Source organism: Pinus tabuliformis, chromosome J, assembly GCF_031772625.1.
Source record: "Pinus tabuliformis cultivar Carrire ecotype Pingquan chromosome J, CPIR1, whole genome shotgun sequence".
Taxonomy (NCBI): Eukaryota; Viridiplantae; Streptophyta; class Pinopsida; order Pinales; family Pinaceae; genus Pinus; species Pinus tabuliformis.
In genome coordinates this window covers 206788832-206794831 of record NC_142295.1, presented here as the reverse complement: position 1 = coordinate 206794831, position 6000 = coordinate 206788832, and positions in this window count along the sequence as shown.

Here is a 6000-nt window from a genome sequence, read left to right as displayed (position 1 = left end):
GCTTATGTACTGAGAATGGAAACTTATCTATTTGAAAAAACATAAAAAGATACATGATAATTAATGAATATCTGAACATTCCTTTAGTTAAAAACTGAAGCAATTATTCATGAATTACATTGGCTAAGAAGCGACCATAGTCAAAAGTGACTGATGGTCCTTCTTATGAAGAAAGGGTGGATATAAATCCTAGAATAGGTTCATCGACCCTCTCATTTGAATAGTAATCAAGAATGGATGACAAGATAGAGATGATCTCTCTTGTCCTTTGAGGGAACATAGAAGAGGGATATGGGGGATTTTTCTTAGAGAGTTGAGAGTCTTCAGGAGGAAGATTTAAAAAATGGCAGCTCTCTGGGGGAAGTAGATTTCTGGTAAATTTATCTGAGAGCTTCAAGGGAGAAAGGGGAGAGGGAATCACAGTGGGGAACCCACATCATTTGATTAATGTTGTCAGTTGTGATGGTGAAGAGAATTTCACCATTTAGGGAGATAATTTCCCTCTTGCTTGCAAGGTAAGTGGCTTGACATCTTAGAAACAATTCTGGAAATTGATAGGATTGGGGAAAACAAACAAAGGAAGTTTGGATTGCCAGAGGTGTATCTCATCAGATTGATCAAGGAAATTATCCCGAAACTAGCAGCGTAATTCGAAAAAGTCAAATTCACACTGTGTTTCGGCGATTTTGTAATCTCTATCTGCGAGTGGGGTATGGTCTAATTCGATAGGGGGAGTGAGCATAGGAGTGACTACGGGGGCAGTTTTAGGTGCCATGGTAATTGCAGAATAGATAGCTGAAGGATGTAACGAGAGGAATTGGCAGTAAGTTCAATAATTGGTAGGAATTGAATGGCAGACCTCTGTGAATTTATGAACTATAGGAAACGAAAATGTTGGGGTAACATTAAATCACAGAGGGGCGAGAGCACTATGAATGAGCGAGGAAAGAAAGGTGTAATCACAGAGGTGAATTTCATATTTATTAGCTGCAAAATGGCCTTAACCATTGGACTAACGATGTTTTTAGGGAATTAATTCCTGTAATGGCGAGGGAAAACAGATAAGGATTTATGGAGGTGGCAGCTAGGGGTTGGCGGATGAGTGGAGCAGGAGGACCGTTGGCGAGAGTGACGGGGGTAGGGAGAGGTGGTGCGGCGGGAGTGGTAGCTGCGACGGGACGTGGAGGCAATAGTTGGTGGGAAGGCGAGTTGAAGCGGGATAGAAAAACAACTTTTAGAGGGGGGGTCCGAAATCACATGGTGGCAACACCTAGGGGGCGGTAAACCACTTTTCGGACCCCCCTATCGTTAAACGTTATTGCTTCGGGGGTCTAAAACCTATCGTGGGACGTTGGATCATTTCTATGGAAGATCAGGGGGTTGTGAAATGGGGGAAGGTTAGCGCCGTGGGCCCCACGACATTATTCAGGCACATGAATTATAACCCAAGGTCAAAACTTTGGATACGAACCACTTTGACTTATTACATCAAAAAATGTTCATTTTCCTATTATGATGGTTTTCTAAACAAATGAGGGTGCATTTGAGCATGCAAACCCTATCAATTTTTCCTTTTGAAGAGACAAAGAATGTTTATTTCAACACTAAACTAATCTAATCAACTAAATTAATCCAGATTATATAGTTGCATTTACTTTATTCACCTATTATGCCTATCTATTCTTAGCCAAGATTAAACAATTTAGCTAAGTTATTCACCCTAACCTAATTAACATAAATTTAAAACATCTTGAACATGATTAAACTGTATGTTTCAAGCAAAAAGGGATTGTGGCATTTTGAACAAGCTGCACACAATTTCGTAAATTTATTTTTTTACAAAGCTAGAAGGCTAGTAGTGGCACTTAAGCTAGCATCACTTCCATGTTTATTCATTTTTTATGGGGTTCATTTATCATTTCTTTTGTTTTCTATCTTTTATATTTATACCCTCTTTTCATTTTTCTATCTTTTTTTTTTGGAAATCATTTGCAAAAAGCTATATTATTTACAATTTGAAATAATGAAAGCAAATACTCAATGATCAATTGATCCTATAAATTATAGGACCCTAATAGTGGCTCCAGTTGGAGATGGAACTTCTTGGTGAAGTGTCAAGAACACCGTAGACTAGTAGCCTGATCCATTGGGCTGATCCTAAAACCTAAACCCTATTCTGCCATAAAATCTATTCTATTGAAAAACTCTCAAACTGAAATCAAAACCATTCTACACACTGAAAACTAAAATATACACTTGAACTGAAATCTAAACTGCATCTGCAACTGAAACTGAAAAGAATGCTTGAAAAAGATGCTCAGGGTGCTGAGCTTATTTGCACACTGCTACCTACTCTACACTACTGAAAATTATGTTGAATCAAATAATACAAAAATGCCAATGAAGCCAGTCAAGTAGCTACTGAAACAAATTGACTTCTTGACTGTTTGTTAACATAATCAAAAGGAAAACTTGACTTTTTGTCCTTAAAATCAAAGCTGTAGAGTGCAATGGCAACTGTCGTTGGATCTAGTCATGAAAACATGATTGAACACTTGAGTTGAAAATAACCCCCATGTAGTTTTCTATAGGATCAATAAAGGCATGATTAATTAGTTTACCTTGGAGGCCTTCATTGACTGATTGAGCATGGAAGATTTCATCAGTTGTATTCTCAAGGTTAAACTTTGATTCCCATTGTTCAGTTTCATCCTTGTGTTAAAAAACAAAACACTCATCAATCTAAAAATCAAAAGGAAATACAATCTCCTCTTGTTTTGGAAAAGGAAGATTTTCCAAGAATTTTTTAGGATCTCGGAAATTATAGGACTGAATCTGGAAATCTAAAAGTTCAATATCCTTCTCGAATCTTTCAGCAACTAACTCAAGAAAATAAACTTTACTTTCATGAGAAAATTTGGTCGAATTCAAACAACGAAACATGGTCGTTGAAAAATCTTATTCAATTTGAAAATCAGCTCATTTATACCCGAATTCTTTTAAAACTTCACCAGATAGAGGATTTGCCACATACCCTATCATCTTGTTTAGCAAGAAATATGATCGACTTGTAGTGGAGTTGCCATGAATGCTCTAAAATCTGGATTCTTTGACAATGGAGTCACACTAAAATCTTTGAAGCTCTGGATACTTTGAACATGGAGTTGCCAGTGAAATGATGCAACCTTCTTGTGTCTAATCATTGTCCACCATTACTAATTATATCTGGAACTTGATATGCTTTTCTGAGGAATCTGAAATGTTCATCCCCAGTATGGTCGCCATAATGTTACCACTTAGTAATTTTATGAGGTTTTAGAATAAAATCGAAGGTAACCACAAACCAACTTTGGAAGTTGGGATCTATCCCTGCCAACTTCAAAGAGGACTCACTCTGTAATATTTAACTTTGTTGGATTAAATATTATTCTAGTTATGAAGTTTGGAGTTTGATTTGTATTTGAATGGTTGGTTGATAACTAGATTACCATTGGGCTATGGAGTCTATTACATAAAATAGAGATTGTCTGCAGTGTCTACAGATATATCTCACAGTAGCCAAACTGAATGGATTCTTTGAGGTCTGTGAAATGGAGAAGAAGAAAAAATTAAAAGTTCACTTTAAATATAGAGCATTGTTACCTAAATTCTATATTTAAAGATCAGAATAAAACATTGAGAAAATTCATAGTCGGGTGCAAAGTGTAGATTTAAACAAATTATGCCCTTTATTTGTCTATTGAATAATTCAGATTTGGAAAATAAAATACATGCTAGAAACAGAGAAATATAAACACATAAGTCAGATAGATGCACTTCACCAACAACTTGACACAAGAATCCTATGAAAGAGCTTATGTATTACTGGTAATCTGCTGATGTTTCAGAAAAATATACAATAGTGTTCTTCATATAAAAACCAACCTCTATTACTTCAACAATAGAAGTATTTAGAGCTAATTTACAAAAATATCATGTCAAGATGACGAGGATGTATCTACAAAATAATAGGACTGAATTAAGCTAACTTATTACAATAAAATTAGGGAAATCAAATTGTCTGAAGTGGTGGCACTGAAATGAGGGAATAGCTGGTTGTCTAGTGCTTAAATCCTATATGCGTTATAATGTTGAGTTGTGCCACCGAAATTACCTTTTACTCTAGTAACTCACAGAGTTTATCCCAGCGTTGTTTGCTTTGGATATTCATCTTCATCAACTTCCTGTATACTTCGTCGACTTTAGTATACTTGGAAAATGTTGGTCGGGTGATGAACAAGTTCGGAATTGCATACTGAATGTCAAGATCATATGACAGTGCTTCCAGGAACACCTTTCCTGTCATGCTGAGTCTTCTGGCTATAACCTTTGAACTATCTCTTTCCTTGTTCATAATCTGCTCACTGTAATCTGACCACGTGCTGAGCTTGTCGTTAATTACTAACAGGTTTGGAAGTCCTTTCTTGTAGAGAGGCTCCAGCTTGGCAAAGAATCTTTGTATACCTGTGTTCATATTTTGACCCTTCTCTTCAAGTTGTCTCATCAGATTCCTTTTAGTCAGCACTTTCCTAACTTCCAAAATTGTTTCAGTCCTATCTTCAATTTCTAATTCTTCTAATTCTTGACTTTTCTTGGAATTTAGAAATTTGATAAGCTGAGTGGCTTCGTCATGGGGGCTTCACTCAATGAACCTCTAACATATCACGTGCATTCATGGCATACTAAACAATACCCCTAATTTGACTACATATTGGAAAATACCTCTAAAAATCACATTATTTAACCCCCTACCAATATGAACCCAATACACCTTCCCAATTAAAAAAACCCATACTTTCACTAGATATTGTAGGTATCTAGTTTTTCATTAACATTTTTTATACCCCTTTATATTTTTCATTAACTTTGAGGTCCATTTTTTATGCCTGCCAATATAAAAATGCTTTACCCCCTTTTATATGCTCAATATATTATGTCATTTTTTCCTCAATATATATCCTGCAATATGAATGCACATGGTAGGATATTACTCCCCTAGTGAAGCCCCCGTGGGCTTCATTTGGTTTGTCTCCTAGTTGCTTACCCACTCTATGGCTTCATTTAACCTTTCAATAAGATCATTTTGTTCAAAACTGATTTGGATTGAAGGCCAAATGTCCCCCATGTCTTCATTAATCCTTTTCTAGATATTTTCCTTTACCTGTGCCAATGTGTTTCCCATGGCACAGTCTTTTCAATTTTCTGTAATCTTTGGGACAATGTTTGAGACTTCTGCATTTCTATCATGTAGGAATTTTCAAACCTTGTGCTCTGTTCCTGTAAAATATTTATCTTCATTTTCATCTTCTTTAGCTCCTCTTCCTGTATATACATATTTTCTGTAGATTGAGCTAACTTAACTGAATCATCTACAATTGTTGTGGGAAGCATAGTAGAAGACAATGTTCCTGTTGTCGTGGTTGTTGTAGGGAGACATGAGAATTGATGAATATCTAAACATTCATTCAGTTAAAAACTGAAGGAATTTTTCATGAATTACATTGGCTAAGAAGTGACCATAGTCAAAGGTGACTGATGGTCCTTCTTTTGAAGAAAGGGTGGATAGAAAGCCTAGAATAGGCTCATCGACCCACTCATCTGAATAGTAACCAAGAATGGATGACAAGACAAAGATGATCTGTCTTGTCCTTTGAGGGAACATAGAAGAGGGATATAGGGGATTTTTCTTAGGGAGTTGAGAGTCTTCAGGGAGGAATATTTCAAAAATGGCAGCTCTCTGGGGAAAGTTAATTTCTGGTAAATTTCTCTGAGAGATTCAAGGGAGAAAGGGGAGAGGGAATCACAATGGGGAACCTGCAGCATTCAATTAATGCTGTCAGTTGTGATGGTGAAGATAATTTCACCAATTTGGGAGATAATTTCCCTCTTGCTTTCAAGGTAAGCGGCTTAACATATTAGAAAGAATTATGGAAAATGATAGGATTAGGGGATAACAAACAA